At 32.7% G+C, this 14584-nt stretch overlaps 1 protein-coding gene across 2 annotated transcripts in view; it reads left to right on the forward strand.

The window, feature by feature from the left end:
• The window catches only part of LOC105422954 (uncharacterized), a 292571-nt gene that overhangs the window by 140768 nt on the left and 137219 nt on the right, over nucleotides 1-14584 (forward strand). The gene's annotated exons all lie outside the window — the stretch shown is intronic.

Here is a 14584-nt window from a genome sequence, read left to right on the forward strand (position 1 = left end):
GAGAGACTGTATTTTCGAGCGTACTACGCGATATATCGCACGTGCCATCACGGCTCTTTCATGCGTGGTAGGCGCGATCATTTAACGGACGATTACCCACAGCCTCGTCATTGCGATACTCATTTGCAAGTGCTCTTGATGAGCCCTACCGTGAGCTCTCAAGTCCGATTATATTCCTCCTAATTCCCAATGTTGTGATCTTCCATTTGATACATCATACGGCTGTATATCGTATCTCGTATTTTACAGAATTTCACGGAAAATTCCATGACATTTATTTAATAATATTTTGAGTTACGTTTTATGTTTAATGTTTACTTACATAACGTACGAAGCCATCTATCTTTAAAGCGGTAATTCTAATTTTGAAATAGAATTCGGATAATTCGAGGAAAATAACTGAAAAAAAGAATTGTATTTATTTTAAGATCTAACGCCATAATTCGTATATACTTTTTGTATAAACACATATTTTGTAGAGTTTCATACATTTTTTTGTACTTCAATTATCATCTTATCATATTTCGCGCAAGAAATTTTTTACTTCTCTGTTTTTTTACAAGTTTGCAGTTTTTTGTACCTCTTTTTGAAGCCACCTTTTGTATATTATTATCTTCTCTCTAATTTAATAGCGAGCGTACCCTAGCAAAGGATATTATTATTACGTCATTTTGTATCGCTTCTATTATTCAATATTATAAATTTAAAGAAAAAAAAAAAATTTGTTCCCATATTCATATACATTTTGGAGAAGTGCAGTTTGTTGATTTCTTACTTGATGTAGTCCCGTCTTGCTTTTCAGTGCGAATGGAAATGCCACTTATCCATAAAGAAATTCGTAATGTCAGCACGTAACGTTGTATCCCGTGGGAAAGATAGATCCCGGCAACGATATAACTTCCCCATCCGTCAGTCTATCCATCCGCTTTGAGAAACGAGCTTCCCCATCACGCGAGTAATTACGAATAACTAGTCTAGTCGTAGCAACAGCGGGACTCGATGGTGGTACGAGTGAGTAATAAATCGAGCTTGACGGAGAGAGAGAGGAGAGAGAGAGAGAGAGAGAGAGAGAGAGAGAGAGAGAGAGAGAGAGAGAGAACGATGTCATACGTTGCGCACTGGAGCGTTTGCCAGCTGTGTGAGCATGTATGTTGCATAGATGTATGACGCGCTTATATGGACCGGAAGCACTCGGCCAAAACGTAGTCATCGTCAAAAGGTTATCGTTAGTCGCGAGAGCCGGCTGGCGCGTTTAACGCGATGAAATGCCGACGCAACGACCGGTAAAGCTTATGCTAGCCGCGAACGTGCTGCGCTCGATATCGTCCGTTGTTGTAACAATCTGTTAGAGCTTTTAGTGCATCGTTAAAAGATACCAACGATACGCTATGACTGGTCACCGGTGTGCCATCGTAGCCCGATTGCACGTGACGATATCCCGGACAGTTTTCCGCGTGACGTACTCTTTCCAATTGATTTCCAATTTGATTTTTTTTTTTTTTTTTTTCTGTAAGTTAATCGCGTCGAATTAAAGATCAAAGTCCGCAACGATTTTTTCTGATAGTTACTCTTTTTTTCGTTGAGAGAATACATTTTGGGACTTAGTCGTTTCGGGTTGTATTCATTTCTCGCGCAGGCATAGAAACTTTTGGTTGTATCGAGGGGACGCATAAAAGACGTTACAAATATTCCATTTCCATCTGTTCACGATACTCGAGTCTTCTACTTTTTATTTTTCCGTGCTATTCTGCCGGGAATTCAATCGGATCGAAGAGATTTCATGGCAATCTCTGATTTCGCTACGCCGATTTTGATCTTCGGCATTTATCTTAGTTGCGATAAAATTTCATGGCTGAACTGGTTGATTAAAAAAGATTACATGTGTGCAATTTTATCGATGATAAAGCACGAGAGAAAGAGTTACCATACGATTATCTATTGTGACAAAATAGGTAAATTGATGATTATTTTGCATTTATATATTTTTAAAACAATTATAATTTAAAAAATGCGATTTATTAAAAGTTGAAATTTCTTCCATTGTTATGCAAAAAATGTATAATATCTTTTCGAATACAAATTTAAAAGTGAAATAAAGGGTTGGAAAAATTGATCTATTTCTCTCAAGTAAAGACTCGGAAGAGAGCTCGAGTACAAGTTACAGATAGATTAATCTCATCTACCCGAAGTATCCGCGATACTCAGCTCGCGTAACCATTGGCAGAATCACGTCATGTGGAAGTGAACATTCATACAATTCATTTTGTTCACGTGTGATACGCGAACGGGCGGAAGTTCGTTCGCTCGCGAGTTCGTTGTTGGGCCGCAGAGGATACGGATGGTACACACCGCAATGGTATGCCAACTGTATCTGCCAAGCGTGCCGAGTAGCCTGCCGTGGATGCAACCTGCATCCGCGACTCGGACGCGGACATCGCGCGTGTCCAGGTAATTTGTCACCACTATCACTGCCTCCTCCGCTACCGTCATTGCCGTCGCTGTCGCTCCCGCCGCCCTCCCCCACCCCCCTGCCACCGCCACCCCCACCACCACCACCGTCGCTACTGTCCCCGTGACGACGATGGTAGCGGCGGTAGCTATTCGCCCGATGGGCTTTAGATTAATTACCCTTGTCCGAGATGCGCGCATGGTCAGGTGTCACAGCTTACGCACAACCCGCGCCGAGTTCCGGGCCGCTCGGTTAATCATCAGCGCCGACGATTTTCGAGAGCAACGGAAGAGGGAAAGTAAGTTGTACACACAAGATATTGCCGTGTTGTAACGATGTGAGGAAAAATTTATATTACATATATCTTTCATTAATCTTTCCTCAATTTTTTTTTTTTTTTCCCCCAAAGATTTTCACTGATACTGCAAAAAAATTTGATGAATTAACGCGACTTATATATTTTTACGTTTTAAAAATTGTTTGTATTTAGAAAAAAAAAAAATTAAAGCTATATGTATCGCTTGTGAAAGAATCGTGTGCATGCAAACTGAAAGCGTATTCCACTAATGAGATCTCAAAAAATCTGACTACGGCTAGTCATACGGCTCTTTTTCTTTTTCTCACTCTTTCTTTTTAGTTTTTTATGTTTCAAACACAATTTAACTCTTCTAATTTAATTCTTTTAAACGATTTAATTTTGTAAAAAAACATTCAAATAAATACATACACTGTGGTCAGTTGTACATTGCACACCTATCTTTTCTTTCAGCGTTCATGTCCCATCTCTCGTCAACCGCTCACGCTGCTGGTGGACACGGAAATTGCCCGATCTAATTTCCTCTCAAACGTGCTTCCACCTTCCAGAGCTTTTCGATGTGCCGCGTTACGAAACGATTTTCCGCTGGGTCGATAAATAAAGACTCGATTCGATGAGCGCTTGCTAACTATCGCGTTAAATGACCGAGCACACTTTAGCGAATGATAGACTACATTTAACGGGTTTAATCTATCTCTCGTTGATTTTACGTTGGAGTTAAATTATGATTTTTTTACTTACATAATTTTACGTTTACAATATTTTCCTTATAGCACATTGATATCACATTCATAATCAATTTTGTAGCAAACCAATAACAAAATGTGAATCAAAAAAGAACCAAACAAATATTTAAATTTACAACAAGTATTAGGAATTTTGATAAGATAAAAGGTACGGATTCTATCTATATAATAATTTTTAAGATTCTTTTTATCATTGCGAATTATTATTATATCAATCATATGATTGTTTCTTTAACATACGATTGATTTATTTATTTGTTATTATGGATAATACAGATAATCTTTAACTAAATCTGATATATGTCTTGATTATCCTGACCTATTAGCATACAAACTTCTTGCATGTTTTACGCTTCTCGAGTAACAGCACAGAACTTTCGCTGAGAATTCGAAACTAAAATTTCACCATTGTAAGAACCAAGATAGAAGAGGCATCTCAGTTTCGCTTCATTATTAACTCTATTTATTATATATATATATATATATATATATATATATATATATATATATATTATGAATTCTCATAGAGAAAACTTATTTTTCATCGGACAAAACTAAAAATTCTTATCGCTTTATTATTTTTATATATGTACTAGTTAGTTATACGATTTTTCTGGCAATTATATATCATCTACTTTTTTAATTTCTGGCTTCACAGTGACAATTATATTTTATTATTCGAGGAAAAACTTAATGTTACACGGCACGCACAGATATAAAATATACATATATGAAAATGTTTTATATCTTTTATAAATAAAACAAACTCGCGAACGAAATTGCGAGTGTGTCTTTTGGTTTATTATCTCTTTCTGTTTGGCCACGTGTGTTTGGTCCGATCGATCGAGCTTGAACACGATACCTATGAGTAGTCATCCAAAAGTACGGTGCGCACGTCTACAAGATTAACTTGCTTTCAGACGCCATCAAATATTTATCGACCGGTTCTCCGAAACGCGATGTAGCGCGGAGCGAGTTCGTCATTCGCCTCGTCGTACTTCGTTCTTCTGGCGGTTGAGACTTTGTTTTTGCAGGCGTTATCGTCTCGTTCTTTTTTATCCGGAACTCGCGCCAGCGTGGCACCGAGTGGAAGAGTCTGCTTCGCGGCTCCGTGGTGGTTTGCAACTTCGGAATGATGCATGACCGGCTATTGGGAGAATGCAAATTGAAAACCAATATCCCTCAAACCACCTGAGGTATGAAGGCGTGTACGTACGAGGCGACGACGGTTCTGCAGGTTCTGCAGGTTCTGCAGGTTCTGCAGGTTGAGCGCCAAGCAGAACTTTCGAGACAGGGGAACTTCATGTACTCCCGCGCGTTCCTCCAGTTGAGAAGAATCTCTTGCATCTGCTCTTGCCTCCGAGCGTCTCGTTTTACTTTCAAAAGACAAAAAAGACGACTGACACTAACGATAAGAAACGATAAACGAGAAAAGTCGCTCGTGACATTTTTTCGTTTCGTTTATTAAGAGCACTAGATAAGTGCTCAATTGAATTAATTTAGCGGATTAATTATTTTACTAGCTATCTGATCTTTGGAACGTTTGCTTGCATTTCGTAAAAAGAATAATACTATTAAGAGATTATACTTTTTAGACCATTATATGTCTAACCTTTATCGTTACGAGAAAAGGAAACGAGCAATTTTCTATTGAGTACGTTCGCAGCTCCATTTTTCTTGGGCAATCAATTAAGAGTTAATCCCTCTTCCCTCTTCTCTTCTCTCGATCACTTTCGCAAAATTTTTCTTTTTATATCTGCAAATCTCTTTATTATGTCTTTACTGGGTGCTTTCCATTTAGTGACACAAGTCGACACAAATATCATTTTGTTCTTGTTAATCATTGATGAAAGCCAAGAAAGATAGAATGATACTTGTGTCGACTTGTGTCACTAAATGGAAAGCACCCATTATATCGATGTTTTTAGTTCTTCTTTATTAACTAAAACTTAAAATTAACGAGTTTAATACTTTTTCCACAAAATATTTTCTCTTATTTATTTTGCAGCGTAACGTTTAATTTTTATATAAAAAGATTACATCTACAAGGTAACTTTGGGTTTTATTGATATAACCGCGGAAACGCAATCAAGATGTGAAGGGTAGCCCCATAGTTAGAGCAAAAAGTTTTGAATCAAAAGCAAATTTGATTTGCCCTCGGTACTTAACAGAACTTTCCGGCTCTTTTCTTTCGTTACTATTTCTCCTTCCTATTATGCTTCCACACATTCCTAGCTCGATCAAAAAGTTGATTCTTTGTTTTATGTAGTTGCTACAAAAGAATATAAGTCAAGTATAGCTCAAAATTCGTAAAGAACAAATCTAATTAAAAAAAAAAAAAGATTACTTACTACGTTTTTTGTTTTACTAACGGTTACGAACTTACATTCTTGTATATTCTGATTAAATTGAATAAACAATACAATGGATTGGTTTATAACTAGTAGAATATCATTATCATTATTATAGAATTGTCATTATTATGTTGTTATATTACTTATATTATTAATTCTTACAATCGTTAAAAAGAAAAAGATATTAATTTCTTGATACATAAATCATAATAATTATACTGAATAATATTATTTTAAACAATTTATTAATTTTTAATTTAATTTTTAATTTTTAATTTATTTAAAATGTTTCAAAAATAATAGAAATTATCTTTTAGAACGATTTACATTCTCTCTCTTTTTTTTCTCTTTTTTTCCTTTTTGAAATCTATATTTTGTATGATATAGATAAAGGTCTTAAGTATTTAAATCAAAGCAAAGTACAAATGGCGATAACGTATATATAATTCAGAGCAATAATTAGATCAAAAGAACGTTGACGATGCATTTTTAGGCTAATACAAAATTTGATAATCATCTCTACTAGCTCGTTACCGTAGCTTTTAGTGAAATTACATTCTCGAGTTTATTAATCGCAGGTCATCATTTCGAAGCTTCCTCTTTTACCATGATTCACACTGTATAATATCTTGGGCTTTGAATGAATATACGACAAAATTCATTTTAGGGATTTTTGTCAATTATCTCTTTTCATCAATTTCTTTTTTAAATTTATTAAATTTTAGATCACGTTATTTCGAAAGTTTATAACTGATAAAATAATACTTTTATCTTTCTAAAATAAATTTTATATAAAAATATCTCTTTATATTTCTTTTATCATATTTTTATAACTAGAACATGTTTTTGTCTATGGAAAAAACTATGACAAAAGCCAATTTCAATTCTTTTAATATTTTTTTATAACATATATGCTTTTAGTTTAGCAAGTATTGTTTTAGCAATTATTATTGAATTTTATTATCAACAATTATTCTGAATTTTATTATCAACAATTATTCAATTATTATTGAATTTTCGAGTTCTATCAACTTTAGATTCTGCAGCGGTAATTAATATAAAATCATTAATTATGCAAGATTATTTTGCTAATAAAATTACACAAAATATCTTTGACTGACTCTTTTTAAGAGAAAACCAGAGAAACGGACAATATAATAGAATCGTGAACAAGAATGAAGGTACACTCGAACGGTACACTTCGCGTCGCGAAGTTAAGTTTATTTCTTGTCTCCCTAAATTCAACTCGAATAGTTGTCTCTCTCTTTCTTTCCATGTATTAAAATAATCGACTCAAGTTTCGCCACTAATATTTCGAGAAATCCAAACTTCCTTGTCCCTTCGTGTCGCTTCCTTCATCATATCCTTGGTGCTTTGTACTATTTTCTTTGTCGTTTATTACGCAATTATTACTTTGTTAAATAAAATAAAACTTACGTAAGACTGGAAAAGACGTGCGAATACGTAGTATATGCAAAAAATAATGATAACGGAAAATATTTTTATGTAAAATCGAGAACATCTATTTTATAATAGAAAGATTCTCTTTTCATTCTATTTTCTTTAAGGACAAATCATACAATCAGCGAGGATTCTATTGGAATGTTCAGTCAAACACAGAACCTTCAAGTACAAGCATAGAGTACTTGCATCAGGACTTTTCTAACCAAAATAAGCATGGGTCGCTTATTTTTTTATTCAAATACTAAGAGGTATACGAAGCAAGATAATTTCACCATTCGATTCCCGTTTTGTCCCTTATACCGGATATCAGAATGACGACAATGGTGATCGAGATGATTCAAGATATATCGAGAATGATAGCGAATTTGTCAGTGAATAAACGCCCTACTTTTTCTCACACGGCATATTTTCAATAAAATTTCTGTACGAACTAATAAATACACGAAAGAATAGAAATTTTAAGATTTTAATTAACATTACTATATTATCTATACGCACAAGAGTATTATTCACAAAAAATGCTTTTTAATACGTTATATGTTATAACAAAGATATTATTACTATGAAATGTTATCGAATAATAATGTAGAGAATGTAGAGAATAGAATACAAAGCTGTAATTGTAAATTAAAACATATGATAGATTTTAGGCACATTTCTTTATACCATTATTTACTCGTTCTCACTTTGTTTCCCTATCTCGGTGCATTGAACGTGACGGCAAATCTAGACACAAAATTGCTTCGTTGCACTTTCGGAGGTTCAGTCTGAGCTCCAGAAATAATCTCATGCCAGGGTACGGAGTAACTTCTCCCGTTTTGCTGGCGTTTCGTACAAGTTTTGCAACTGTTCGCTGCGATGTGCGGTGGATATTCCGCGGTCTCATACATTCGTAGTAGTTAGACGATAGACGAAATTAATCCAGACTAGCCAAGTTGTATGAATAACGAAAGCACATTTACCGTAGATAAATATTGTATCTATGTAATGTAATAGATATGCTAATAGATATGAAATAGCCATAATTATTATTACCGAAAAATGATATATCTGCAGAAATTATAAGGATGAACGAATAAAGCAAAAAGTTGACAGAAAAAAAATAATCATTTTTAATAATGTGTTTTTTAATAAATCGTTTTATATATGTAATAGACAAAATTTATTTTTTTATAAAGAATCATCGTACATAAGAATTATTTAATTTATATATATACAATTTATATATACAAATAAGATTTAAAAATTATTCAAGATTTTTTAGCTATATAAATTTGATCTCTGGACTTTTACATTTATACTCATATAATCACGAATGATCGATTTAGTAATTATCTAGACATACAGGTATATGAAAATAGTTTGTGTAACACACAAATACTTTAAAACGCAAAAGTCTCTGGAATACACGAGGGAGAAGAATATAAAGTTTGGCAACGGATGGTCTCACAGAAATTTCAAATGGTCGATCTGATCTCAAGGGACAACAATCTCATCTCAAAGGTGCAAGTAACTTTGTCCATTTTATAACCAGTTTGTGAAAGTTTCGTCACAATTCGTGGTGGAACATCAGCTCGCCTCTTCCGCGTCGACGTACTGTGGGTAATCTCGGAATTTTCAAAAGCTCTCGAAAAATTTCTATCATTTTAATTTAAAATTTTTGTTAATCTGCAAAACGAATAAACATAGTAACTGTCTCTCAAAAAGAGACAGTAAATTAGAATGCAAATGTCGACAATACGAATATTAAATTAATCTTGAAACGACCAAATGAACAGCTTCATATTTCTATGCTATTTTTACATTTTACTGAAAAACATATCGGATATTGTTACAATAGAATTTTTAAAACCAAAAAATATTTCAAGTTTTCATACTTCTCTCTTTTCAATCAAATTTATTTTAATATTGCATACTATTTCTTTATATTTTATCAAATATGTGAATAATAATTATGAATATTTAATAATAATTATGAAATATTTTAATAACAATTAATTATGTAAATGGATATTTTTTTACTTTAAAAAGCAAAAAAGATATTTCTCAGAGATATTTCTGCTTTTAATAATTTTTCAAAATAAACACGAAGTGATAATACATATAAATAGTACATATCTATTTATAAATCACAAGCATTTTAATTGATAAATTATTTAAATTATATGATGAATAAGATTAAAATTAGCAACTTTTTTATTATATACCTCGTCTAATATTTTTTGTGTTAAATTTTAACAACGCAAGATACGTAAAACGTGTGTTTTTTTAATTGTTTATAGTTGTAGATTGTGTGTGTGTGTGTATATATATATATATATATATATATATATATATAAATGTATATGACTTAGCTTGAGCCAAAAAGATTAAATCGTCAAGTGATTTTCGATTTATATAAATAAATCCCAGTTCTGTATGCTAGTAATTTTTGTTCTCGCTTTTCCCGCTTCTTACCATCTTGAAATCTCGTCCGGAATAATGTCATCTAGCAACGTGATTCAGACTCGGTCCGAGAAGGCTTTGACATCCGCCAAACGCCGTGAGATAACGCCGTGGATAAAATGCCGAAATTGTTTCGCCTAAGCCATCTTAGGTGAAGCAGCCGTCGTTTTCACGTGCGCGGAGCATTGCGGACTTGTACGTGCGGAACTCTCTCTTGGCGCCAAAAGTAATACCGCGCCGATGTTATATCACGAGTCCTTACCTCCCGCGGAGAAGCGATATTTAACTTATGAATATTTGCCGACGTGCGATATGAGGTTTGCGCTTTTCAAGCGCTAAGTATGACAGCAGCAAGAGGCACGGAATGGATGCGGAATGCAAGGAGAGAGAGGAGGCGAAGTCCTTTGCAGAATGAAAATATACGTGCTGATGTATATAGAATTTATCTTTATCTATTATCATTTTTCTCTCTCTTTAATATGCATTTTGAATCTTTTGAAACCACGTTTTGTACCGACTTCTATCTTTACATTGGAATGTAACAGAAAAAAACTAAAATTATTTCATACGCCTGAATTCTGAAGTGAGTACTATATTATTGTAGAAACGTAATGCGTGTATAAAGCGAATTATTTGTATAATTATTTTTATATAATTATATATTAATCAATGTATTCAATTTTCGAAATAGATACGTATACACGATAACAAATGCAAATAACAACAACAACAACAACAATAATAATAATAATAATAATAATAATAATAATAATGTTTGGAGATCTAAAACACGTATCGAATTTTGTATATACATATGAAATTGAATCAATTATAATCGTTTTAAATTCGACACTTGCCACGCACGAAGCAAATGTAATCTCAAGTTTCTGTACCTTCCTTCATTAAGTACCCATCACGATTACGTTGGTCTCTGTCTATGCTTGATTGCGACAAAAATGCTGAAAATGTTAAAAAATATTTCGCCAGCTGAAGAGAGGGTAAATCATAATGGATAAAAGAACACGGCGCAGTGGAAAATCATGTCGCCGATTATCGCGAGCGGCTCTTTGAGCCCGGCATAGCTCGCCATAATCCTTTCAACGCTGAAAATTTCCCCTACCGTACCTGGTCCCGGCTATCTCACTCCTTCCTTACTCCATTTCTCTTTCTCTTCCTCCCCTCCTACAACTTTCCCAACCATCGTCCCAACCGACATGACGCCGCGAACGAAAAGGGTCCTCCTTAATAGAGCTTTTCTTATTTCCTTGCACCCTCTCGCGTTCTCCATTCATCTTCAAATCCCCTCTCCTCTATCGCCCCATCGCCTCGCGGCTTAACGGTTCGTTCTGCTTTTGTTTCTTCCGCTTTATATACGCTGGCCTTCTGAAAAATTTCACGCTGACTTTCATGCTTGGAAGAAACTTGCGACGCGGCGGGTGGAACTTTTTAAGGAAACTCCATGGAGCTTATTGGAGCCACCTTCATAAAATTTTTCATGGATACCTTGTTATATCGATAATTAATGTGTCTATCAATCTTTCTTTTCTCTTTCTACTTAAAGGCAATCGTAAACAATTAATACATATTTAATGGAAATGGCATAAGTAATCAAGATACTAAAATTATTTGTTACACACGTAATGCCGAGTTACAATCTTGTTAGCTTTGTGAGATTATTATTAAAAATAAATAATATTTGAAAAGGAATTAAATTAATTAATTAATGAAGAAATTTATTAATTACTTGAAAAAAATAAAATTAATATATACAATCATTTAATATATACAACCTAATAAAAATACGTACAAATTTATTCGATATCATTGCATCATAGCCTTATTATTGTTTTATTATCATAGTGTACATGGTCGTAGCACATATTTTATCACATATAAATTTCTTCAATATCATTTCGTACAAACATAGTTTATTATTTATGTATATTTCTATGCAGTGAAAACGATGGCGCATTCCTTTTCGTCGATTATTTTTTGCTGGAGAATTATTGTCCTCGTGAAATTGCACTCTCAGAAGCCACCTTTTTTATTTTTAGAGTTTCATAGAGTTGAAATGCCAGAGAGAGACGATAGATATTAAAATATTTAGATATTATGTCATACAGAAATAAAAGTATACCGAGAGGTATAGTATAATAATTTAATCCAAATTATTTTCAGTTATTTATACATTGAATGAGAGAGACAGAGAGAGAGAGAGAGAGAGAGAGAGAGAGAGCGTATTCTTTAAAATAAATAAAAAGTAAATAAATCTTGTTTGTAATATAATAAAGTTATTTCATTATTTCAATTAATAGTTATTATTAAATGTTGATAATAATATAAAATTACATATAAGAATTCAGAAATGTAGAATAATTTATTTAATAATTTCTCAGTACTAGAATAATTTTATATATTTTTAAATATTTAGTTAAGACTAAATAAAGATAGAATTATGTATGCACACACAAGATTCTGAAGATTTTTGTGAATGCATAATTTCATTTTGCTTCCATAGTACCTGTGTAATTTAATTTCTTAGTTAAATCTCATGTAACATTAAAATAAGACTGCATACGTATTTAAAAAGTTAATAATAATTTTAAAACCAGCAATTTATTTAATCATTTTTTTATTTCTTTTGCTTAATTTACATTAATACAAATAAAGTTACTTGCTTACATATTTTTCTATGATAAATTTAGGTTTATCATCTTTTTACATTTTTCGACGTTAAAAACTACTTGATTAACGTAATAATAGAAATCTGTCGTATTTGCCAACTACGCTATGAGATATACGAGCCTTAAAGCGACGACTTCCAGCATATTTCAACTTGTCGACTTAAATTAGGATTTCTCTAATTAAAGCTCGCTCAGATGAATGCGCAAACGCAGATGTAAAAGCAAATTTTTCCTAAATATTTTTTCATTTCAATCGTTTCAATCAAATCGTTTTATTACTTTTATAATTTACAATTAACGATCTATATATTCTCTGTGCTGTTCAAGTTTTAAAGTTTTTTTTTGCTATTATTTTTGAAATTATTCTTTATACCTATTTCTTAAATGGTTTGATTAGTGACAAAAAGTTACCAATAAAAAAGATACTAATGATTTGTAGTTATCCTTTGAAAAGTTAATTGACATCATTGAACTTTCTTCAGAAGTCAACAAAAATAAAACGAGATAGATAAATTGATAAATAGAGAGAGAGAGAGAGAGACGGTAAAGAAGATAGAATGTGTTTGCTGAATTAAGTCTATCAGACTCATCACTGAAAAAGAATGTTTTTATATATCAATCAAGTATACTATTACGCGAATACGTTATATTTTTAACTCTTGTATTCAATTGTTTTACTATAATATCGTGCTAGGTACATAGACTAATCGAATGAAATTCATTCAAATATTTTGTCAATGCACTCATGAAAACGATATGTGATCACGATTAATCCTTTCGATATTCACACACGCGCGCGCGCACACACACACACACACACACAATTTTTATTTTTTTAATAATAAAATTTAAAATATCATGTATCATTACCAGCAGATCTTAATGTAGATTTTTTTTAATTAATTTTTGTAATCACGAAGGATATCTTTTTGTGTTAATAAAGAAAACCATGCATCCCCTAGCCTTAACATATTTTTTGTTTAATCTTGTTCTTCGATCACTGATTTCCAATACGTCAGTCAACTCTAATAGTTGAGATAGCATTGTTGCTCTACGAGCAATAAATGGTATATCAGCCGCGTCAGTACAACAGATAACAAGCTCCATTGCAGCGAGGCAGAGTCAGATTCTCCCCTGCGATGCACCTTCGCTCGCGCGCAGCTGCATATACAGCTCTATAGTATTCTCACATGTGTGTCACGATATGTTCACGAGTGCGCATGCGCGTATCCCCCTATATACAGGCAGATAAACGCAGGTTCGCGGAGCTGACCATGCCGACAGATCTAGAATCTAGAATGTCCAGAGGTGTATTGTTGATTGTGGGCAACGATCGGAAATGAACCGATCATCCGGTGAATCCGTCGTTCGGCCGTGACGTCAATAGAACCATACCATGCCGCCAATAGAAATTCATTCCCTTGTTGTCTGTCCTTCTCTTTGTTTGTTACAGCTCTTCGATTCACCTCATTCTTTCCCTCCTCTTTCATTTCTTCACTTTTTATCATCTATTTTTTTTTTTTTTTTTTTTTTTACTTCTCGGGACGCAACAAGGTATTACGAATTATATTTCAAAACATAAAGGTACTCTGATAATATACTGTAAAAAAAAAGATTACCTTATATATCTTGTATATTTTAGTCATCAGGGTTAAAGACAATAATTATTTAGTTTATTTAATATTGATAAATTAATTGTAAGCTTTTTTATAATTTGTTCCCTATAATTAAAAAAAAACCTATGTGACAAAATTAAAGAATGAAATAAATGATTAAGGATGGATGATGTTATAGATAACATGTAGCAAGATATAGTTAAGAACGTTGATACTATATATACAAATAATTGTCCAAAATAAATATAATTTGTAATAAATTTAATATTTTATCATGAACTAAAGATAAAATAAATACAGTTTTTAAATGTTTTGTTATAAAAAAGAAAGATAAAGTATGAAACGATTTATATAACATATTACTGTTGAATTTGATATAATACTTTTGATATTTATAATTATATTGCAAATATTTTTGTTTCATGTTTACGTGATGATTAATGTATTATATGTATAATATATTAAAAAGGACGAATTCTCTTTTTTCTCTTCTTTTTCTTTTTTCTAAGT

This window comes from Pogonomyrmex barbatus, unplaced genomic scaffold (assembly GCF_055798465.1).
Source record: "Pogonomyrmex barbatus isolate J1 unplaced genomic scaffold, ASM5579846v1 scaffold8, whole genome shotgun sequence".
NCBI classification, from domain to species: Eukaryota; Metazoa; Arthropoda; class Insecta; order Hymenoptera; family Formicidae; genus Pogonomyrmex; species Pogonomyrmex barbatus.